Source organism: Somniosus microcephalus, chromosome 12, assembly GCF_052327205.1.
Source record: "Somniosus microcephalus isolate GS21.2 chromosome 12, FLI_Smic_1.0, whole genome shotgun sequence".
NCBI lineage: Eukaryota > Metazoa > Chordata > Chondrichthyes > Squaliformes > Somniosidae > Somniosus > Somniosus microcephalus.
In genome coordinates this window covers 175546542-175573376 of record NC_140998.1, presented here as the reverse complement: position 1 = coordinate 175573376, position 26835 = coordinate 175546542, and positions in this window count along the sequence as shown.

Genomic DNA, 26835 nt, shown 5'->3' with positions numbered 1-26835 from the left:
AAAACACTCCAAAACTCTAGCTTCTAAGCACATACTCCAAAACACTCCAGACACCCCAAAACACTCCAAAACACGCCCTAAATACTCAATCCAAAACCCTCCAAAACCCTCCAGAACACTCGCCTCTAAATACACAATCGAAAACACTCCAAAACACACGCTTCTAGACTGTCACTCCCATACACTCCCAAACACTCCCAAACACTCGCTTCTAAACATTCACTCCCAAACAATCCCAAACACTCCAAAACACGCTTCTAAACAGACACTCCAAAACACTCCCAAACCCTCCAAAACAGTCCCATAGATTTCGAAACCCTCCATAGCACCTCCCAGACTCGCAAACACTCCCAAACACTCGCTTCTAAACAGTCTCTCCCAAACTCTCCAAAACAGTCCCATACACTCCGAAACCTTCCAAAACACTCATAAACACTCGCTTCTAAACAGTCACTCCACTACCCTCCAAAACCCTCCAAAACAATCGCTTCTAAACCGTCGCACCCAAACAGACCAAAAACTCCCAAACACGCCCAAACACTTGCTGATAAACAGTCTCTCCCAAACACTCCCAAACATTCCCAAATACTCCATTCTAAACAGTCACTCCCAAACACTCGCTTCTAAACAGTCACTCCAAACACTCCAAAACATTCCCAAATACTCCATTCTAAACAGTCCCTCCCAAACACTCCCAAACACTCCCAAACACTCGCTCCTAAACAGTCACTCCCAAACTCTCCTAAACACTCGCTTCTAAACAGTCACTCCAAACACTCCAAAACATTCCCAAATACTCCATTCTAAACAGTCCCTCCCAAACAAGGTGGCATAGTGGTTAGCACTGTTGCCTCACAGCACCAAGGACCCGGGTTCGAATCCGGCCTCGGGCGACTGTCTGTGTGGAGTTTGCACATTCTCCCCGTGTTTGCGTGGGTTTTCTCCGGGTGCTCCGGTTTCCTCCCACAGTCCAAAGATGTGCGGGTTAGGTTGATTGGCTATGATAAATTGACCCTTAATGTTAGGGGGATTAAATACGTGGGGTTACGGGAATAGAGTGGGATATGTGTTGGTGTAGGGGTTACGGGGATCGGGTGGGACATGTGTCGGTGCAGGCTCGATGGGCCGAAATGGCCTCTATCTGCACTGTGGGGTTTCTGTGATTTCTGTGATTCTGTGAAACACTCCCAAACACTCCCAAACAATCGCTTCTAAGCAGTCACTCCAAAACACTCCAAAACAGTCCCAAGCACTCGGAGCTCTACAAAACAGACCAAAACACTCCAAAATACTCCAAAACACTCCCCTTAAATACTGAATCCAAACCCTCCAAAACCCTCCAAAACACTCGCTTCTAAACAGTCACTCCACTACCCTCCAAAACACTCCAAAACCCTCAAAAACCCTCCAAAACAATCGCTTCTAAACCGTCACACCCAAACAGACCAAAAACTCCCAAACACGCCCAAACACTCGCTGATAAACAGTCTCTCCCAACACTCCCAAACACTCCTAAACATTCCCAAACACTCCATTCTAAACAGTCACTCCCAAACACTCCCAAACGCTCGCTTTAAGCAGTCACTCCCAAATGCTCCCAAACACTCCCAAGCACTACAAAACACACGCCGCTAAATACTCAATCCAAAACACTCCAAAACACTGCCAAACACCCGCTTCTAAACAGTCACTCTCAAACACTCCCAAACACTCCAAAACATTTGCTTCCAAACAGACACTCTAAAACACTACAAAACACTCCAAAACGCTCCAAAACTCAAAAGCGCACCGAAAGGCTCCAAAACTCTCCAAAACACTCCTAAGCACACTAAATCTCTCCAAAACACTCCAAAACTCTAGCTTCTAAGCACATACTCCAAAACACTCCAGACCCCCCAAAACACTCCAAAACACTCGCCCTAAATACTCAATCCAAAACCCTCCAAAACCCTCCAGAACACTCGCCTCCACATACTCAATCGAAAACCCTCCAAAACACTCCAAAACACACGCTTCTATACTGTCACTCCCATAAACTCCCAAACACTCCCAAACACTCGCTTCTAAACATTCACTCACAAACACTCCTAAACACTCCTAAACATCCGCTCCTAAACAGCCACTGCCAAACACTCCAGAACACTCCAAAACACTCCTAACCACTCGCAAACACTCCAGAATAGGCATAAATACTCCAAAAAACTTCGAAACACTAAAAAACACACCTGAAAACTGTAAAACAGCCCAAAACACACCAAAGCACTCGCTGCTATACACACTCCAACACACTCCAAAACACTCCATACCCCTCCAAAACACTCCAAAACACTCGCTTCTAAACCGTCACACCCAAACACTCCAAAACAGGCCAAAACACTCCCAAACACGCCCAAACGCTCGCTTCTAAACAGTCTCTCCCAAACACTCCTAAACATTCCCAAACACTCCATTCTAAACAGTCAGTCCCAAACACTCCCAAACACTCGCATCTAAACAGTCCCTCCCAAACACTCCAAAACACACTCAAACACTACCAAACACTCCCAAACACGCTTCTAAACAGTTACTCCCGAGCACTCCCAAACACACCTAAACACTCCTAAACACTCAATCCTAAACAGTCACTCCCAAACTCTCCCAAACACTCCCAAACACTCGCTTCCAAACAGTCACTCCCAAACACTCCCAAACTCTCCTAAACACTCGCTCCTAAACAGTCATTCCCAAACACTCCAGGACACTCCAGAACACTCCAAAACAATCCAAACCACTCACAAACACTCCATAACAGGCTAAAACACTCCAAAACACTCATAAATACTCCAAAACACTCCAAAATACTCAAAAAAACACCTGAAAGCTGTAAAACAGCCCAAAACACACGAAAGCACTCGCTTCTATACACGCACTCCAACACACTCCAACATGCTCCAACACACTCCCAAACCCTCCGAAACAGTCCCATAACACTCCGAAACATTCCAAAACACTCATAAACACTCGCTTCTAAACAGGCACTCCAAAACACTCCCAACCACTCCCAAACGCTCCCAAACACTCCCAGACACTCGCACCTAAATAGTCACTCCAAAACACTACAAAACAGTCCCAAGCACTCGGAGCTCTACAAAACAGACCAAAACAGTCCAAAATACTCCAAAACACTCCCCTTAAATACTGAATCCAAACCCTCCAAAACCCTCCAAAACACTCGCTTCTAAACAGTCACTCCACTACCCTCCAAAACACTCCAAAACCCTCCAAAACAATCGCTTCTAAACCGTCACACTCAAACAGACCAAAAACTCCCAAACACGCCCAAACACTCGCTGATAAACAGTCTCTCCCAAACACTCCCAAATACTCCCAAACATTCCCAAACACTCCATTCTAAACAGTCACTCCCAAACACTCGCTTTAAACAGTCACTCCCAAATGCTCCCAAACACTCCCAAGCACTCCAAAACACACGCCGCTAAATACTCAATCCAAAACACTTCAAAACACTGCGAAAACACTCGCTTCTAAACAGTCACTCTCAAACACTCCCAAACACTCGCTTCTAAACATTCACTCCCAAACAATCCCAAACACTCCAAAACACGCTTCTAAACAGACACTCCAAAACACTCCCAACCACTCCCAAACGCTGCCAGACACTCCCAGACACTCGCACCTAAACAGTCACTCCAAAACACTACAAAACAGTCCCAAGCACTCGGAACTCTACAAAACAGACCAAAACACTCCAAAATACTCCAAAACACTCCCCGTAAATACTCAATCCAAACCCTCCAAAACACTCGCTTCTAAACATTCACTCCCAAACACTCCCAAACACTCGCTTCTAAACAGTCATTCCCAAACACTCCAAAACACTCCCAAACAATCCCAAACACTCCCAAACACTCGCTTCTAAACAGTCACTCCCAAACACTCCTAAACACTCCTAAACATCCGCTCCTAAACAGTCACTGCCAAACACTCTAGAACACTCCAGAACACTCCAAAACACTCCTAACCACTCGCAAACACTCCAGAACAGGCATAAATACTCCAAAAAACTTCGAAACACTAAAAAACACACCTGAAAACTGTAAAACAGCCCAAAACACACCAAAGCACTCGCTGCTATACACATACTCCATCAGGCTCCAACACACTCCCAAACTCTCCAAAACAGTCCCATACACTCCGAGACCTTCCAAAACACTCATAAACACTCCCTTCTAAACAGTCACTCCACTACCCTCCAAAACCCTCCAAAACAATCGCTGATAAACAGTCACTCCCAAACTCTCCTAAACACTCGCTTCTAAACAGTCACTCCAAACACTCCAAAACATTCCAAATACTCCATTCTAAACAGTCCCTCCCAAACACGGTGGCATAGTGGTTAGCACTGTTGCCTCACAGCACCAAGGACCCGGTTCGAATCCGGCCTCGGGCGACTGTCTGTGTGGAGTTTGCACATTCTCCCCGTGTTTGCGTGGGTTTTCTCCGGGTGCTCCGGTTTCCTCCCACAGTCCAAAGATGTGCGGGTTAGGTTGATTGGCTATGATAAATTGACCCTTAATGTTAGGGGGATTAAATACGTGGGGTTACGGGAATAGAGTGGGATATGTGTTGGTGTAGGGGTTACGGGGATCGGGTGGGACATGTGTCGGTGCAGGCTCGATGGGCCGAAATGGCCTCTATCTGCACTGTGGGGTTTCTGTGATTTCTGTGATTCTGTGAAACACTCCCAAACACTCCCAAACAATCGCTTCTAAGCAGTCACTCCAAAACACTCCAAAACAGTCCCAAGCACTCGGAGCTCTACAAAACAGACCAAAACACTCCAAAATACTCCAAAACACTCCCCTTAAATACTGAATCCAAACCCTCCAAAACCCTCCAAAACACTCGCTTCTAAACAGTCACTCCACTACCCTCCAAAACACTCCAAAACCCTCAAAAACCCTCCAAAACAATCGCTTCTAAACCGTCACACCCAAACAGACCAAAAACTCCCAAACACGCCCAAACACTCGCTGATAAACAGTCTCTCCAACACTCCCAAACACTCCTAAACATTCCCAAACACTCCATTCTAAACAGTCACTCCCAAACACTCCCAAACGCTCGCTTTAAGCAGTCACTCCCAAATGCTCCCAAACACTCCCAAGCACTACAAAACACACGCCGCTAAATACTCAATCCAAAACACTCCAAAACACTGCCAAACACCCGCTTCTAAACAGTCACTCTCAAACACTCCCAAACACTCCAAAACATTTGCTTCCAAACAGACACTCTAAAACACTACAAAACACTCCAAAACGCTCCAAAACTCAAAAGCGCACCGAAAGGCTCCAAAACTCTCCAAAACACTCCTAAGCACACTAAATCTCTCCAAAACACTCCAAAACTCTAGCTTCTAAGCACATACTCCAAAACACTCCAGACCCCCCAAAACACTCCAAAACACTCGCCCTAAATACTCAATCCAAAACCCTCCAAAACCCTCCAGAACACTCGCCTCCACATACTCAATCGAAAACCCTCCAAAACACTCCAAAACACACGCTTCTATACTGTCACTCCCATAAACTCCCAAACACTCCCAAACACTCGCTTCTAAACATTCACTCACAAACACTCCTAAACACTCCTAAACATCCGCTCCTAAACAGCCACTGCCAAACACTCCAGAACACTCCAAAACACTCCTAACCACTTCGCAAACACTCCAGAATAGGCATAAATACTCCAAAAAACTTCGAAACACTAAAAAACACACCTGAAAACTGTAAAACAGCCCAAAACACACCAAAGCACTCGCTGCTATACACACTCCAACACACTCCAAAACACTCCATACCCCTCCAAAACACTCCAAAACACTCGCTTCTAAACCGTCACACCCAAACACTCCAAAACAGGCCAAAACACTCCCAAACACGCCCAAACGCTCGCTTCTAAACAGTCTCTCCCAACACTCCTAAACATTCCCAAACACTCCATTCTAAACAGTCAGTCCCAAACACTCCCAAACACTCGCATCTAAACAGTCCCTCCCAAACACTCCAAAACACACTCAAACACTACCAAACACTCCCAAACACGCTTCTAAACAGTTACTCCCGAGCACTCCCAAACACACCTAAACACTCCTAAACACTCAATCCTAAACAGTCACTCCCAAACTCTCCCAAACACTCCCAAACACTCGCTTCCAAACAGTCACTCCCAAACACTCCCAAACTCTCCTAAACACTCGCTCCTAAACAGTCATTCCCAAACACTCCAGGACACTCCAGAACACTCCAAAACAATCCAAACCACTCACAAACACTCCATAACAGGCTAAAACACTCCAAAACACTCATAAATACTCCAAAACACTCCAAAATACTCAAAAAAACACCTGAAAGCTGTAAAACAGCCCAAAACACACGAAAGCACTCGCTTCTATACACGCACTCCAACACACTCCAACATGCTCCAACACACTCCCAAACCCTCCGAAACAGTCCCATAACACTCCGAAACATTCCAAAACACTCATAAACACTCGCTTCTAAACAGGCACTCCAAAACACTCCCAACCACTCCCAAACGCTCCCAAACACTCCCAGACACTCGCACCTAAATAGTCACTCCAAAACACTACAAAACAGTCCCAAGCACTCGGAGCTCTACAAAACAGACCAAAACAGTCCAAAATACTCCAAAACACTCCCCTTAAATACTGAATCCAAACCCTCCAAAACCCTCCAAAACACTCGCTTCTAAACAGTCACTCCACTACCCTCCAAAACACTCCAAAACCCTCCAAAACAATCGCTTCTAAACCGTCACACTCAAACAGACCAAAAACTCCCAAACACGCCCAAACACTCGCTGATAAACAGTCTCTCCCAAACACTCCCAAATACTCCCAAACATTCCCAAACACTCCATTCTAAACAGTCACTCCCAAACACTCGCTTTAAACAGTCACTCCCAAATGCTCCCAAACACTCCCAAGCACTCCAAAACACACGCCGCTAAATACTCAATCCAAAACACTTCAAAACACTGCGAAAACACTCGCTTCTAAACAGTCACTCTCAAACACTCCCAAACACTCGCTTCTAAACATTCACTCCCAAACAATCCCAAACACTCCAAAACACGCTTCTAAACAGACACTCCAAAACACTCCCAACCACTCCCAAACGCTGCCAGACACTCCCAGACACTCGCACCTAAACAGTCACTCCAAAACACTACAAAACAGTCCCAAGCACTCGGAACTCTACAAAACAGACCAAAACACTCCAAAATACTCCAAAACACTCCCCGTAAATACTCAATCCAAACCCTCCAAAACACTCGCTTCTAAACATTCACTCCCAAACACTCCCAAACACTCGCTTCTAAACAGTCATTCCCAAACACTCCAAAACACTCCCAAACAATCCCAAACACTCCCAAACACTCGCTTCTAAACAGTCACTCCCAAACACTCCTAAACACTCCTAAACATCCGCTCCTAAACAGTCACTGCCAAACACTCTAGAACACTCCAGAACACTCCAAAACACTCCTAACCACTCGCAAACACTCCAGAACAGGCATAAATACTCCAAAAAACTTCGAAACACTAAAAAACACACCTGAAAACTGTAAAACAGCCCAAAACACACCAAAGCACTCGCTGCTATACACATACTCCATCAGGCTCCAACACACTCCCAAACTCTCCAAAACAGTCCCATACACTCCGAGACCTTCCAAAACACTCATAAACACTCCCTTCTAAACAGTCACTCCACTACCCTCCAAAACCCTCCAAAACAATCGCTGATAAACAGTCACTCCCAAACTCTCCTAAACACTCGCTTCTAAACAGTCACTCCAAACACTCCAAAACATTCCCAAATACTCCATTCTAAACAGTCCCTCCCAAACACGGTGGCATAGTGGTTAGCACTGTTGCCTCACAGCACCAAGGACCCGGGTTCGAATCCGGCCTCGGGCGACTGTCTGTGTGGAGTTTGCACATTCTCCCCGTGTTTGCGTGGGTTTTCTCCGGGTGCTCCGGTTTCCTCCCACAGTCCAAAGATGTGCGGGTTAGGTTGATTGGCTATGATAAATTGACCCTTAATGTTAGGGGGATTAAATACGTGGGGTTACGGGAATAGAGTGGGATATGTGTTGGTGTAGGGGTTACGGGGATCGGGTGGGACATGTGTCGGTGCAGGCTCGATGGGCCGAAATGGCCTCTATCTGCACTGTGGGGTTTCTGTGATTTCTGTGATTCTGTGAAACACTCCCAAACACTCCAAACAATCGCTTCTAAGCAGTCACTCCAAAACACTCCAAAACAGTCCCAAGCACTCGGAGCTCTACAAAACAGACCAAAACACTCCAAAATACTCCAAAACACTCCCCTTAAATACTGAATCCAAACCCTCCAAAACCCTCCAAAACACTCGCTTCTAAACAGTCACTCCACTACCCTCCAAAACACTCCAAAACCCTCAAAAACCCTCCAAAACAATCGCTTCTAAACCGTCACACCCAAACAGACCAAAAACTCCCAAACACGCCCAAACACTCGCTGATAAACAGTCTCTCCCAACACTCCCAAACACTCCTAAACATTCCCAAACACTCCATTCTAAACAGTCACTCCCAAACACTCCCAAACGCTCGCTTTAAGCAGTCACTCCCAAATGCTCCCAAACACTCCCAAGCACTACAAAACACACGCCGCTAAATACTCAATCCAAAACACTCCAAAACACTGCCAAACACCCGCTTCTAAACAGTCACTCTCAAACACTCCCAAACACTCCAAAACATTTGCTTCCAAACAGACACTCTAAAACACTACAAAACACTCCAAAACGCTCCAAAACTCAAAAGCGCACCGAAAGGCTCCAAAACTCTCCAAAACACTCCTAAGCACACTAAATCTCTCCAAAACACTCCAAAACTCTAGCTTCTAAGCACATACTCCAAAACACTCCAGACCCCCCAAAACACTCCAAAACACTCGCCCTAAATACTCAATCCAAAACCCTCCAAAACCCTCCAGAACACTCGCCTCCACATACTCAATCGAAAACCCTCCAAAACACTCCAAAACACACGCTTCTATACTGTCACTCCCATAAACTCCCAAACACTCCCAAACACTCGCTTCTAAACATTCACTCACAAACACTCCTAAACACTCCTAAACATCCGCTCCTAAACAGCCACTGCCAAACACTCCAGAACACTCCAAAACACTCCTAACCACTCGCAAACACTCCAGAATAGGCATAAATACTCCAAAAAACTTCGAAACACTAAAAAACACACCTGAAAACTGTAAAACAGCCCAAAACACACCAAAGCACTCGCTGCTATACACACTCCAACACACTCCAAAACACTCCATACCCCTCCAAAACACTCCAAAACACTCGCTTCTAAACCGTCACACCCAAACACTCCAAAACAGGCCAAAACACTCCCAAACACGCCCAAACGCTCGCTTCTAAACAGTCTCTCCCAAACACTCCTAAACATTCCCAAACACTCCATTCTAAACAGTCAGTCCCAAACACTCCCAAACACTCGCATCTAAACAGTCCCTCCCAAACACTCCAAAACACACTCAAACACTACCAAACACTCCCAAACACGCTTCTAAACAGTTACTCCCGAGCACTCCCAAACACACCTAAACACTCCTAAACACTCAATCCTAAACAGTCACTCCCAAACTCTCCCAAACACTCCCAAACACTCGCTTCCAAACAGTCACTCCCAAACACTCCCAAACTCTCCTAAACACTCGCTCCTAAACAGTCATTCCCAAACACTCCAGGACACTCCAGAACACTCCAAAACAATCCAAACCACTCACAAACACTCCATAACAGGCTAAAACACTCCAAAACACTCATAAATACTCCAAAACACTCCAAAATACTCAAAAAAACACCTGAAAGCTGTAAAACAGCCCAAAACACACGAAAGCACTCGCTTCTATACACGCACTCCAACACACTCCAACATGCTCCAACACACTCCCAAACCCTCCGAAACAGTCCCATAACACTCCGAAACATTCCAAAACACTCATAAACACTCGCTTCTAAACAGGCACTCCAAAACACTCCCAACCACTCCCAAACGCTCCCAAACACTCCCAGACACTCGCACCTAAATAGTCACTCCAAAACACTACAAAACAGTCCCAAGCACTCGGAGCTCTACAAAACAGACCAAAACAGTCCAAAATACTCCAAAACACTCCCCTTAAATACTGAATCCAAACCCTCCAAAACCCTCCAAAACACTCGCTTCTAAACAGTCACTCCACTACCCTCCAAAACACTCCAAAACCCTCCAAAACAATCGCTTCTAAACCGTCACACTCAAACAGACCAAAAACTCCCAAACACGCCCAAACACTCGCTGATAAACAGTCTCTCCCAAACACTCCCAAATACTCCCAAACATTCCCAAACACTCCATTCTAAACAGTCACTCCCAAACACTCGCTTTAAACAGTCACTCCCAAATGCTCCCAAACACTCCCAAGCACTCCAAAACACACGCCGCTAAATACTCAATCCAAAACACTTCAAAACACTGCGAAAACACTCGCTTCTAAACAGTCACTCTCAAACACTCCCAAACACTCGCTTCTAAACATTCACTCCCAAACAATCCCAAACACTCCAAAACACGCTTCTAAACAGACACTCCAAAACACTCCCAACCACTCCCAAACGCTGCCAGACACTCCCAGACACTCGCACCTAAACAGTCACTCCAAAACACTACAAAACAGTCCCAAGCACTCGGAACTCTACAAAACAGACCAAAACACTCCAAAATACTCCAAAACACTCCCCGTAAATACTCAATCCAAACCCTCCAAAACACTCGCTTCTAAACATTCACTCCCAAACACTCCCAAACACTCGCTTCTAAACAGTCATTCCCAAACACTCCAAAACACTCCCAAACAATCCCAAACACTCCCAAACACTCGCTTCTAAACAGTCACTCCCAAACACTCCTAAACACTCCTAAACATCCGCTCCTAAACAGTCACTGCCAAACACTCTAGAACACTCCAGAACACTCCAAAACACTCCTAACCACTCGCAAACACTCCAGAACAGGCATAAATACTCCAAAAAACTTCGAAACACTAAAAAACACACCTGAAAACTGTAAAACAGCCCAAAACACACCAAAGCACTCGCTGCTATACACATACTCCAACAGGCTCCAACACACTCCCAAACTCTCCAAAACAGTCCCATACACTCCGAGACCTTCCAAAACACTCATAAACACTCCCTTCTAAACAGTCACTCCACTACCCTCCAAAACAATCGCTGATAAACAGTCTCTCCCAAACACTTCCAAACACTCCCAAACATTCCCAAACACTCCATTCTAAACAGTCACTCCCAAACACTCCCAAACACTCGCTTCAAACAGTCACTCCCAAATGCTCCCAAACACTCCCAAGCACTCCAAAACACACGCCGCTAAATACTCAATCCAAAACACTCCAAAACACTGCCAAACACCCGCTTCCAAACAGACACTCTAAAACACTACAAAACACTCCAAAACGCTCCAAAACTCAAAAGCGCACCGAAATGCTCCAAAACGCTCCAAAACACTCCAAAGCACACTAAATCTCTCCAAAACACTCCAAAACTCTAGCTTCTAAGCACATACTCCAAAACACTCCAGACACCCCAAAACACTCCAAAACACGCCCTAAATACTCAATCCAAAACCCTCCAAAACCCTCCAGAACACTCGCCTCTAAATACACAATCGAAAACACTCCAAAACACACGCTTCTAGACTGTCACTCCCATACACTCCCAAACACTCCCAAACACTCGCTTCTAAACATTCACTCCCAAACAATCCCAAACACTCCAAAACACGCTTCTAAACAGACACTCCAAAACACTCCCAAACCCTCCAAAACAGTCCCATAGATTTCGAAACCCTCCATAGCACCTCCCAGACTCGCAAACACTCCCAAACACTCGCTTCTAAACCGTCACTCACAAACACACCCAAATAATCCAAAACACTCCAAAACACACCCAAACAATCCCAAACACTCCCAAACACTCGCTTCTAAACAGTCACTCCCAAACACTCCTAAACACTCCTAAACATCCGCTCCTAAACAGTCACTGCCAAACACTCTAGAACACTCCAGAACACTCCAAACCACTCGCAAACACGCCAAAAGAGGCTAAAACACCCCAAAACAGTCATAAATACCCCAAAACACTTCGAAACACTCAAAAACGCACCTGAAAACTGTAAAACAGCCCAAAACACACCAAAGCACTTGTTGCTATACACACTCCAACACACTCCAACACGCTCCAACACACTCCCAGACTCTCCAATACAGTCCCATAAACTCCGAAACCGTCCAAAACCCTCCAAAACACTCGCTTCTAAACCGTCACACCCAAACACTCCAAAACAGGCCGAAACACTCCCAAACACGCCCAAACACTCGCTTCTAAACAGTCTCTCCCAAACTCTCCAAAACAGTCCCATACACTCCGAAACCTTCCAAAACACTCATAAACACTCGCTTCTAAACAGTCACTCCACTACCCTCCAAAACCCTCCAAAACAATCGCTTCTAAACCGTCGCACCCAAACAGACCAAAAACTCCCAAACACGCCCAAACACTTGCTGATAAACAGTCTCTCCCAAACACTCCCAAACATTCCCAAATACTCCATTCTAAACAGTCACTCCCAAACACTCCCAAACACTCGCTTCTAAACAGTCACTCCAAACACTCCAAAACATTCCCAAATACTCCATTCTAAACAGTCCCTCCCAAACACGGTGGCATAGTGGTTAGCACTGTTGCCTCACAGCACCAAGGACCCGGGTTCGAATCCGGCCTCGGGCGACTGTCTGTGTGGAGTTTGCACATTCTCCCCGTGTTTGCGTGGGTTTTCTCCGGGTGCTCCGGTTTCCTCCCACAGTCCAAAGATGTGCGGGTTAGGTTGATTGGCTATGATAAATTGACCCTTAATGTTAGGGGGATTAAATACGTGGGGTTACGGGAATAGGGTGGGATATGTGTTGGTGTAGGGGTTACGGGGATCGGGTGGGACATGTGTCGGTGCAGGCTCGATGGGCCGAAATGGCCTCTATCTGCACTGTGGGGTTTCTGTGATTTCTGTGATTCTGTGAAACACTCCCAAACACTCCCAAACAATCGCTTCTAAGCAGTCACTCCAAAACACTCCAAAACAGTCCCAAGCACTCGGAGCTCTACAAAACAGACCAAAACACTCCAAAATACTCCAAAACACTCCCCTTAAATACTGAATCCAAACCCTCCAAAACCCTCCAAAACACTCGCTTCTAAACAGTCACTCCACTACCCTCCAAAACACTCCAAAACCCTCAAAAACCCTCCAAAACAATCGCTTCTAAACCGTCACACCCAAACAGACCAAAAACTCCCAAACACGCCCAAACACTCGCTGATAAACAGTCTCTCCCAACACTCCCAAAACACTCCTAAACATTCCCAAACACTCCATTCTAAACAGTCACTCCCAAACACTCCCAAACGCTCGCTTTAAGCAGTCACTCCCAAATGCTCCCAAACACTCCCAAGCACTACAAAACACACGCCGCTAAATACTCAATCCAAAACACTCCAAAACACTGCCAAACACCCGCTTCTAAACAGTCACTCTCAAACACTCCCAAACACTCCAAAACATTTGCTTCCAAACAGACACTCTAAAACACTACAAAACACTCCAAAACGCTCCAAAACTCAAAAGCGCACCGAAAGGCTCCAAAACTCTCCAAAACACTCCTAAGCACACTAAATCTCTCCAAAACACTCCAAAACTCTAGCTTCTAAGCACATACTCCAAAACACTCCAGACCCCCCAAAACACTCCAAAACACTCGCCCTAAATACTCAATCCAAAACCCTCCAAAACCCTCCAGAACACTCGCCTCCACATACTCAATCGAAAACCCTCCAAAACACTCCAAAACACACGCTTCTATACTGTCACTCCCATAAACTCCCAAACACTCCCAAACACTCGCTTCTAAACATTCACTCACAAACACTCCTAAACACTCCTAAACATCCGCTCCTAAACAGCCACTGCCAAACACTCCAGAACACTCCAAAACACTCCTAACCACTCGCAAACACTCCAGAATAGGCATAAATACTGCAAAAAACTTCGAAACACTAAAAAACACACCTGAAAACTGTAAAACAGCCCAAAACACACCAAAGCACTCGCTGCTATACACACTCCAACACACTCCAAAACACTCCATACCCCTCCAAAACACTCCAAAACACTCGCTTCTAAACCGTCACACCCAAACACTCCAAAACAGGCCAAAACACTCCCAAACACGCCCAAACGCTCGCTTCTAAACAGTCTCTCCCAAACACTCCTAAACATTCCCAAACACTCCATTCTAAACAGTCAGTCCCAAACACTCCCAAACACTCGCATCTAAACAGTCCCTCCCAAACACTCCAAAACACACTCAAACACTACCAAACACTCCCAAACACGCTTCTAAACAGTTACTCCCGAGCACTCCCAAACACACCTAAACACTCCTAAACACTCAATCCTAAACAGTCACTCCCAAACTCTCCCAAACACTCCCAAACACTCGCTTCCAAACAGTCACTCCCAAACACTCCCAAACTCTCCTAAACACTCGCTTCTAAACAGTCATTCCCAAACACTCCAGGACACTCCAGAACACTCCAAAACAATCCAAACCACTCACAAACACTCCATAACAGGCTAAAACACTCCAAAACACTCATAAATACTCAAAAACACTCCAAAATACTCAAAAAAACACCTGAAAGCTGTAAAACAGCCCAAAACACACGAAAGCACTCGCTTCTATACACGCACTCCAACACACTCCAACATGCTCCAACACACTCCCAAACCCTCCGAAACAGTCCCATAACACTCCGAAACATTCCAAAACACTCATAAACACTCGCTTCTAAACAGGCACTCCAAAACACTCCCAACCACTCCCAAACGCTCCCAAACACTCCCAGACACTCGCACCTAAATAGTCACTCCAAAACACTACAAAACAGTCCCAAGCACTCGGAGCTCTACAAAACAGACCAAAACAGTCCAAAATACTCCAAAACACTCCCCTTAAATACTGAATCCAAACCCTCCAAAACCCTCCAAAACACTCGCTTCTAAACAGTCACTCCACTACCCTCCAAAACACTCCAAAACCCTCCAAAACAATCGCTTCTAAACCGTCACACTCAAACAGACCAAAAACTCCCAAACACGCCCAAACACTCGCTGATAAACAGTCTCTCCCAAACACTCCCAAATACTCCCAAACATTCCCAAACACTCCATTCTAAACAGTCACTCCCAAACACTCGCTTTAAACAGTCACTCCCAAATGCTCCCAAACACTCCCAAGCACTCCAAAACACACGCCGCTAAATACTCAATCCAAAACACTTCAAAACACTGCGAAAACACTCGCTTCTAAACAGTCACTCTCAAACACTCCCAAACACTCGCTTCTAAACATTCACTCCCAAACAATCCCAAACACTCCAAAACACGCTTCTAAACAGACACTCCAAAACACTCCCAACCACTCCCAAACGCTGCCAGACACTCCCAGACACTCGCACCTAAACAGTCACTCCAAAACACTACAAAACAGTCCCAAGCACTCGGAACTCTACAAAACAGACCAAAACACTCCAAAATACTCCAAAACACTCCCCGTAAATACTCAATCCAAACCCTCCAAAACACTCGCTTCTAAACATTCACTCCCAAACACTCGCTTCTAAACAGTCATTCCCAAACACTCCAAAACACTCCCAAACAATCCCAAACACTCCCAAACACTCGCTTCTAAACAGTCACTCCCAAACACTCCTAAACACTCCTAAACATCCGCTCCTAAACAGTCACTGCCAAACACTCTAGAACACTCCAGAACACTCCAAAACACTCCTAACCACTCGCAAACACTCCAGAACAGGCATAAATACTCCAAAAAACTTCGAAACACTAAAAAACACACCTGAAAACTGTAAAACAGCCCAAAACACACCAAAGCACTCGCTGCTATACACATACTCCAACAGGCTCCAACACACTCCCAAACTCTCCAAAACAGTCCCATACACTCCGAGACCTTCCAAAACACTCATAAACACTCCCTTCTAAACAGTCACTCCACTACCCTCCAAAACCCTCCAAAACAATCGCTGATAAACAGTCTCTCCCAAACACTTCCAAACACTCCCAAACATTCCCAAACACTCCATTCTAAACAGTCACTCCCAAACACTCCCAAACACTCGCTTCAAACAGTCACTCCCAAATGCTCCCAAACACTCCCAAGCACTCCAAAACACACGCCGCTAAATACTCAATCCAAAACACTCCAAAACACTGCCAAACACCCGCTTCCAAACAGACACTCTAAAACACTACAAAACACTCCAAAACGCTCCAAAACTCAAAAGCGCACCGAAATGCTCCAAAACGCTCCAAAACACTCCAAAGCACACTAAATCTCTCCAAAACACTCCAAAACTCTAGCTTCTAAGCACATACTCCAAAACACTCCAGACACCCCAAAACACTCCAAAACACGCCCTAAATACTCAATCCAAAACCCTCCAAAACCCTCCAGAACACTCGCCTCTAAATACACAATCGAAAACACTCCAAAACACACGCTTCTAGACTGTCACTCCCATACACTCCCAAACACTCCCAAACACTCGCTTCTAAACATTCACTCCCAAACAATCCCAAACACTCCAAAACACGCTTCTAAACAGACACTCCAAAACACTCCCAAACCCTCCAAAACAGTCCCATAGATTTCGAAACCCTCCATAGCACCTCCCAGACTCGCAAACACTCCCAAACACTCGCTTCTAAACCGTCACTCACAAACACACCCAAATAATCCAAAACACTCCAAAACACACCCAAACAATCCCAAACACTCCCAAACACTCGCTTCTAAACAGTCACTCCCAAACACTCCTAAACACTCCTAAACATCCGCTCCTAAACAGTCACTGCCAAACACTCTAGAACACTCCAGAACACTCCAAACCACTCGCAAACACGCCAAAAGAGGCTAAAACACCCCAAAACAGTCATAAATACCCCAAAACACTTCGAAACACTCAAAAACGCACCTGAAAACTGTAAAACAGCCCAAAACACACCAAAGCACTTGTTGCTATACACACTCCAACACACTCCAACACGCTCCAACACACTCCCAGACTCTCCAATACAGTCCCATAAACTCCGAAACCGTCCAAAACCCTCCAAAACACTCGCTTCTAAACCGTCACACCCAAACACTCCAAAACAGGCCAAAACACTCCCAAACACGCCCAAACACTCGCTTCTAAACAGTCTCTCCCAAACTCTCCAAAACAGTCCCATACACTCCGAAACCTTCCAAAACACTCATAAACACTCGCTTCTAAACAGTCACTCCACTACCCTCCAAAACCCTCCAAAACAATCGCTGATAAACAGTCTCTCCCAAACACTTCCAAACACTCCCAAACATTCCCAAACACTCCATTCTAAACAGTCACTCCCAAACACTCCCAAACACTCGCTTCAAACAGTCACTCCCAAATGCTCCCAAACACTCCCAAGCACTCCAAAACACACGCCGCTAAATACTCAATCCAAAACACTCCAAAACACTGCCAAACACCCGCTTCCAAACAGACACTCTAAAACACTACAAAACACTCCAAAACGCTCCAAAACTCAAAAGCGCACCGAAATGCTCCAAAACGCTCCAAAACACTCCAAAGCACACTAAATCTCTCCAAAACACTCCAAAACTCTAGCTTCTAAGCACATACTCCAAAACACTCCAGACACCCCAAAACACTCCAAAACACGCCCTAAATACTCAATCCAAAACCCTCCAAAACCCTCCAGAACACTCGCCTCTAAATACACAATCGAAAACACTCCAAAACACACGCTTCTAGACTGTCACTCCCATACACTCCCAAACACTCGCTTCTAAACATTCACTCCCAAACAATCCCAAACACTCCAAAACACGCTTCTAAACAGACACTCCAAAACACTCCCAAACCCTCCAAAACAGTCCCATAGATTTCGAAACCCTCCATAGCACCTCCCAGACTCGCAAACACTCCCAAACACTCGCTTCTAAACCGTCACTCACAAACACACCCAAATAATCCAAAACACTCCAAAACACACCCAAACAATCCCAAACACTCCCAAACACTCGCTTCTAAACAGTCACTCCCAAACACTCCTAAACACTCCTAAACCTCCGCTCCTAAACAGTCACTGCCAAACACTCTAGAACACTCCAGAACACTCCAAACCACTCGCAAACACGCCAAAAGAGGCTAAAACACCCCAAAACAGTCATAAATACCCCAAAACACTTCGAAACACTCAAAAACGCACCTGAAAACTGTAAAACAGCCCAAAACACACCAAAGCACTTGTTGCTATACACACTCCAACACGCTCCAACACACTCCCAGACTCTCCAATACAGTCCCATAAACTCCGAAACCGTCCAAAACCCTCCAAAACACTCGCTTCTAAACCGTCACACCCAAACACTCCAAAACAGGCCAAAACACTCCCAAACACGCCCAAACACTCGCTTCTAAACAGTCTCTCCCAAACTCTCCAAAACAGTCCCATACACTCCGAAACCTTCCAAAACACTCATAAACACTCGCTTCTAAACAGTCACTCCACTACCCTCCAAAACCCTCCAAAACAATCGCTTCTAAACCGTCGCACCCAAACAGACCAAACACTCCCAAACATTCCCAAACACTCCATTCTAAACAGTCACTCGCAAACACTCCCAAACACTCGCTTTAAAGAGTCACTCCCAAAAGCTCCCAAACACTCCCAAGCACTCCAAAACACACGCCGCTAAATACTCAATCCAAAACACTCCAAAACACTGCCAAACACCCGCTTCTAAACAGTCACTCTCAAACACTACCAAACACTCCAAAACATTCCCAAAATCTCCATTCTAAACAGTCACTCACAAACACTCCCAAACACTCGCATCTAAACAGTCACTCCCGAACACTCCAAAACACACTCAAACACTACCAAACACTCCCAAACACGCTTCTAAGCAGTTACTCCCGAGCACTCCCAAACACACCTAAACACTCCTAAACACTCGCTCCTAAACAGTCACTCCCAAACTCTCCCAAACACTCCCAAACACTCGCTTCTAAACAGTCACTCCGAAACACTCCCAAACTCTCCTAAACACTCGCTCCTAAACAGTCATTCCCAAACACTCCAGGACACTCCAGAACACTCCAAAACAATCCAAACCACTCACAAACACTCCATAACAGGCTAAAACACTCCAAAACAGTCATAATTACTCCAAAACACTTCAAACCACTCCAAAATACTCCAAAAAAACACCTGAAAATTTTAAAACAGCCCAAAACACACGAAAGCACTCGCTTCAATACACGCACTCCAACACACTCCAACATGCTCCAACGCACTCCCAAACCCTCCGAAACAGTCCCATACACTCCGAAACATTCCAAAACACTCATAAACACTCGCTTCTAAACAGGCACTCCAAAACACTCCCAACCACTCCCAAACGCTCCCAAACACCCCCAGACACTCGCACCTAAACAGTCACTCCAAAACACTACAAAACAGTCCCAAGCACTCGGAGCTCTACAAAACAGACCAAAACACTCCAAAATACTCCAAAACACTCCCCTTAAGTACTGAATCCAAACCCTCCAAAACCCTCCAAAACACTCGCTTCTAAACAGTCACTCCACTACCCTCCAAAACACTCCAAAACCCTCCAAAACAATCGCTTCTAAACCGTCACACTCAAACAGACCAAAACTCCCAAACACGCCCAAACACTCGCTGATAAACAGTCTCTACCAAACACTCCCAAATACTCCCAAACATTCCCAAACACTCCATTCTAAACAGTCACTCCCAAACACTCCCAAACACTCGCTTTAAACAGTCACTCCCAAATGCTCTCAAACACTCCCAAGCACTCCAAAACACACGCCGCTAAATACTCAAACCAAAACACTTCAAAACACTGCCAAAACACGCGCTTCTAAACAGTCACTCTCAAAGACTTCCAAACACTCCAAAACATTTGCTTCCAAACAGACACTCTAAAACACTACAAAACACTCCAAAACGCTCCAAAACTCAAAAGCGCACCGAAAGGCTCCAAAACGCTCCAAAACACTCCAAAGCACACTAAATCTCTCCAAAACACTCCAAAACTCTAGCTTCTAAGCACATACTCCACAAAACCCTCCAGACACCCCAAAACACTCCAAAACACGCCCTAAATACTCAATCCAAAACCCTCCAAAACCCTCCAGAACACTCGGCTCTAAATACTCAATCGAAAACCCTCCAAAACACACGCTTCTATACTGTCACTCCCATACACTCCCAAACACTCCCAAACACTCGCTTCTAAACATTCACTCCCAAACAATCCCAAACACTCCAAAACACGCTTCTAAACAGACACTCCAAAATACTCCCAACCACTCCCAAACGCTGCCAGACACTCCCAGACACTCGCACCTAAACAGTCACTCCAAAACACTACAAAACAGTCCCAAGCACTCGGAACTCTACAAAACAGACCAAAACACTCCAAAATACTCCAAAACACTCCCCGTAAATACTCAATCCAAACCCTCCAAAACACTCGCTTCTAAACATTCACTCCCAAACACTCCCAAACACTCGCTTCTAAACAGTCACTCCCAAACACTCCAAAACACTCCCAAACAATCCCAAACACTCCCAAACACTCGCTTCTAAACAGTCACTCCCAAACACTCCTAAACACTCCTAAACATCCGCTCCTAAACAGTCACTGCCAAACACTCTAGAACACTCCAGAACACTCCAAAACACTCCTAACCACTCGCAAACACTCCAGAACAGGCATAAATGCTCCAAAAAACTTCGAAACACTAAAAAAACACACCTGAAAACTGTAAAACAGCCCAAAACACACCAAAGCACTCGCTGCTATACCCATACTCCAACAGGCTCCAACACACTCCCAAACTCTCCAAAACAGTCCCATACACTCCGAAACCTTCCAAAACACTCATAAACACTCCCTTCTAAACAGTCACTCCACTACCCTCCAAAACCCTCCAAAACAATCGCTGATAAACAGTCTGTCCCAAACACTTCCAAACATTCCCAAACACTCGCTGATAAACAGTCACTCCCAAACACTCCCAAACACTCGCTTCAAACAGTCACTCCCAAATGCTCCCAAACACTCCCAAGCACTCCAAAACACACGCCGCTAAATACTCAATCCAAAACACTCCAAAACACTGCCAAACACCCGCTTCCAAACAGACACTCTAAAACACTACAAAACACTCCAAAACGCTCCAAAACTCAAAAGCGCACCGAAAGGCTTCAAAACGCTCCAAAACACTCCAAAGCACACTAAATCTCTCCAAAACACTCCAAAACTCTAGCTTCTAAGCACATACTCCAAAACACTCCAGACACCCCAAAACACTCCAAAACACTCGCCCTAAATAATCAATCCAAAACCCTCCAAAACCCTCCAGAATACTCGCCTCTAAATACTGAATCGAAATCCCTCCAAAACACTCCAAAACACACGCTTCTATACTGTAACTCCCATACACTACCAAACACTCGCTTCTAAACATTCACTCCCAAACAATCCCAAACACACCAAAACACGCTTCTAAACAGACACTCCAAAACACTTCCAAACCCTCCAAAACAGTCCCATAGATTTCGAAACCCTCCATAGCACCTCCCAGACTCGCAAACACTCCCAAACACTCGCTTCTAAACCGTCACTCACAAACACACCCAAATAATCCAAAACATTCCAAAACACACCCAAAGAATCCCAAACACTCCCAAACACTCGCTTCTAAACAGTCACTCCCAAACACTCCTAAACCCTCCAAAACATCCGCTCCTAAACAGTCACTGCCAAACACTCTAGAACACTCCACAACACTCCAAACCACTCGCAAACACGCCAAAACAGGCTAAAACACCCCAAAACAGTCATAAATACCCCAAAACACTTCGAATCACTCAAAACACATCTGAAAACTGTAAAACAGCCCAAAACACACCAAAGCACTCGCTGCTATACACACTCCAACACACTCGAACACGCTCCAACACACTCCCAGACTCTCCAAAACAGTCGCATACACTCCGAAACCGTCCAAAACACTCATAAACACTCTCTTCTAAACAGTCACTCCAATACCCTCCAAAACACTCCAAAACCCTCCAAAACACTCGCTTCTAAACCGTCACTCCAAAACACTCCAAAACAGTCCCAAGCATTCGGAGCTCTACAAAACAGACCAAAACACTCCAAAATACTCCAAAACACTCCCCTTAAATACTGAATCCAAACCCTCCAAAACCCTCCAAAACACTCGCTTCTAAACAGTCACTCCACTACACTCCAAAACACTCCAAAACCCTCAAAAACCCTCCAAAACAATCGCTTCTAAACCGTCACACCCAAACAGACCAAAAACTCCCAAACACTCCCAAACACTCCTAAACATTCCCAAACACTCCATTCTAAACAGTCACTCACAAACACTCCCAAACACTCGCTTCAAACAGTCACTCCCAAACGCTCCCAAACACTCCCAAGCACTCCAAAACACACGCCGCTAAATACTCAATCCAAAACACTCCAAAACACTGCCAAACACCCGCTTCTAAACAGTCACTCTCAAACACTACCAAACACTCCAAAACATTTGCTTCCAAACAGACACCCTAAAAACACTACAAAACACTCCAAAACCGCTCCAAAACAGATCTGGGGCTTTCTAAACCGTCACACTCAAACAGACCAAAAACTCCCAAACACGCCCAAACACTCGCCGAGTGTTTGGGCGTGTTTGGGAGTTTTTGGTCTGTTTGAGTGTGACGGTTTAGAAGCGATTGTTTTGGAGGGTTTTGGAGTGTTTTGGAGGGTAGTGGAGTGACTGTTTAGAAGCGAGTGTCTGGGAGTGTTTGGGAGCGTTTGGGAGTGGTTGGGAGTGTTTTGGAGTGCCTGTTTAGAAGCGAGTGTTTATGAGTGTTTTGGAATGTTTCGGAGTGTATGGGACTGTTTCGGAGGGTTTGGGAGTGTGTTGGAGCATGTTGGAGTGTGTTGGAGTGCGTGTATTGAAGCGAGTGCTTTCGTGTGTTTTGGGCTGTTTTAAAATTTTCAGGTGTTTTTTTTGAGTATTTTGGAGTGTTTTGAAGTGTTTTGGAGTAATTATGACTGTTTTGGAGTGTTTTAGCCTGTTATGGAGTGTTTGTGAGTGGTTTGGATTGTTTTGGAGTGTTCTGGAGTGTCCTGGAGTGTTTGGGAATGACTGTTTAGAAGCGAGTGTTTGGGAGAGTTTGGGAGTGACTGTTTAGGAGCGAGTGTTTAGGAGTGTTTAGGTGTGTTTGGGAGTGCTCGGGAGTAACTGCTTAGAAGCGTGTTTGGGAGTGTTTGGTAGTGTTTGAGTGTGTTTTGGAGTGTTCGGGAGTGACTGTTTAGATGCGAGTGTTTGGGAGTGTTTGTGAGTGACTGTTTAGAATGGAGTTTTTGGGAATGTTTTGGAGTGTTTGGTAATGTTTGAGAGTGACTGTTTAGAAGCGGGTGTTTGGCAGTGTTTTGGATTGAGTATTTAGCGGCGTGTGTTTTGGAGTGCTTGGGAGTGTTTGGGAGCGTTTGGGAGTGACTCTTTAAAGCGAGTGTTTGGGAGTGTTTGCGAGTGACTGTTTAGAATGGAGTGTTTGCGAATGTTTGGGAGTGTTTGGGAGAGACTGTTTATCAGCGAGTGTTTGGGCGTGTTTGGGAGTTTTTGGTCTGTTTGGGTGCGACGGTTTAGAAGCGATTGTTTTGGAGGGTTTTGGAGGGTAGTGGAGTGACTGTTTAGAAGCGAGTGTTTATGAGTGTTTTGGAAGGTTTCGGAGTGTATGGGACTGTTTTGGAGAGTTTGGGAGAGACTGTTTAGAAGCGAGTGTTTGGGCGTGTTAGGGAGTGTTTTGGCCTGTTTTGGAGTGTTTGGGTGTGACGGTTTAGAAGCGAGTGTTTTGGAAGGTTTTGGACGGTTTCGGAGTTTATGGGACTGTATTGGAGAGTCTGGGAGTGTGTTGGAGCGTGTTGGAGTGTGTTGGAGTGTGTATAGCAACAAGTGCTTTGGTGTGTTTTGGGCTGTTTTACAGTTTTCAGGTGCGTTTTTGAGTGTTTCGAAGTGTTTTGGGGTATTTATGACTGTTTTGGGGTGTTTTAGCCTGTTTTGGCGTGTTTGCGAGTGGTTTGGAGTGTTCTGGAGTGTTCTAGAGTGTTTGGCAGTGACTGTTTAGGAGCGGATGTTTAGGAGTGTTTAGGAGTGTTTGGGAGTGACTGTTTAGAAGCGAGTGTTTGGGAGTGTTTGGGATTGTTTGGGTGTGTTTTGGAGTGTTTTGGATTATTTGGGTGTGTTTGTGAGTGACGGTTTAGAAGCGAGTGTTTGGGAGTGTTTGCGAGTCTGGGAGGTGCTATGGAGGGTTTCGAAATCTATGGGACTGTTTTGGAGGGTTTGGGAGTGTTTTGGAGTGTTTGTTTAGAAGCGTGTTTTGGAGTGTTTGGGATTGTTTGGGAGTGAATGTTTAGAAGCGAGTGTTTGGGAGTGTTTGGGAGTGTATGGGAGTGACAGTCTAGAAGCGTGTGTTTTGGAGTGTTTTGGAGTGTTTTCGATTCAGTATTTAGAGGCGTGTTCTGGAGGGTTTTGGAGGGTTTTGGATTGAGTATTTAGGGCGTGTTTTGGAGTGTTTTGGGGTGTCTGGAGTGTTTTGGAGTATGTGCTTAGAAGCTAGAGTTTTGGAGTGTTTTGGAGAGATTTAGTGTGCTTTGGAGTGTTTTGGAGCGTTTTGGAGCATTTCGGTGCGCTTTTGAGTTTTGGAGCGTTTTGGAGTGTTTTGTAGTGTTTTAGAGTGTCTGTTTGGAAGCGGGTGTTTGGCAGTGTTTTGGAGTGTTTTGGATTGAGTATTTAGCGGCGTGTGTTTTGGAGTGCTTGGGAGTGTTTGGGAGCATTTGGGAGTTACTGTTTGAAGCGAGTGTTTGGGAGTGTTTGGGAGTGACTGTTTAGAATGGAGTGTTTGGGAATGTTTGGGAGTGTTTGGAAGTGTTTGGGAGAGACTGTTTATCAGCGATTGTTTTGGAGGGTTTTGGAGGGTAGTGGAGTGACTGTTTAGAAGGGAGTGTTTATGAGTGTTTTGGAAGGTCTCGGAGTGTATGGGACTGTTTTGGAGAGTTTGGGAGTGTGTTGGAGCCTGTTGGAGTATGTGTATAGCAGCGAGTGCTTTGGTGTGTTTTGGGCTGTTTTACAGTTTTCAGGTGTGTTTTTTAGTGTTTCGAAGTTTTTTGGAGTATTTATGCCTGTTCTGGAGTGTTTGCGAGTGGTTAGGAGTGTTTTGGAGTGTTCTGGAGTGTTCTAGAGTGTTTGGCAGTGACTGTTTAGGAGCGGATGTTTAGGAGTGTTTAGGAGTGTTTGGGAGTGACTGTTTAGAAGCGAGTGTTTGGGAGTGTTTAGGATTGTTTGGGAGTGTTTTGGAGTGTTTGGGAGTGACTGTTTAGAAGCGAGTGTTTGGGAGTGTTTGGGAGTGAATGTTTAGAAGCGAGTGTTTTGGAGGGTTTGGATTGAGTATTTACGGGGAGTGTTTTGGAGTATTTTGGAGTGTTTTGGTCTGTTTTGTAGAGTTCCGAGTGCTTGGGACTGTTTTGTAGTGTTTTGGAGTGACTGTTTAGGTGCGAGTGTCTGGGAGTGTCTGGCAGCGTTTGGGAGTGGTTGGGAGTGTTTTGGAGTGTCTGTTTAGAAGCGTGTTTTGGAGTGTTTGGGATTGTTTGGGAATGAATGTTTAGAAGCGAGTGTTTGGGAGTGTTTGGGAGTGTATGGGAGTGACAGTATAGAAGCGTGTGTTTTGGAGGGTTTTCGATTGAGTATTTAGAGCCGAGTGTTCTGGAGGGTTTTGGAGGGTTTTGGATTGAGTATTTAGGGCGAGTGTTTTGGAGTGTTTTGGGGTGTCTGGAGTGTTTTGGAGTATGTGCTTAGAAGCTAGAGTTTTGGAGTGTTTTGGAGAGATTTAGTGTGCTTTGGAGTGTTTTGGAGCGTTTTGGAGCCTTTCGGTGCGCTTTTGAGTTTTGGAGCGTTTTGGAGTGTTTTGTAGTGTTTTAGAGTGTCTGTTTGGAAGCAAATGTTTTGGAGTGTTTGGGAGTGTTTGAGAGTGACTGTTTAGAAGCGGGTGTTTTCGCAGTGTTTTGAAGTGTTTTGGATTGAGTATTTAGCGGCGTGTATTTTGGAGTGCTTGGGAGTTTTTGGGAGCATTTGGGAGTGACTGTTTAAAGCGAGTGTTTGGGAGTGACTGTTTAGAATGGAGTGTTTGGGAATGTTTGGGAGTATTTGGGAGTGTTTGGGAGAGACTGTTTATCAGTGAGTGTTTGGGCGTGTTTGGGAGTTTTTGGTCTGTTTGAGTGTGACGGTTTAGAAGCGATTGTTTTGGAGGGTTTTGGAGTGTTTTGGAGGGTAGTGGAGTGACTGTTTAGAAGCGAGTGTTTTGGAGGGTTTTGGAGGGTTTGGATTCAGTATTTAAGGGGAGTGTTTTGGAGTATTTTGGACTGTT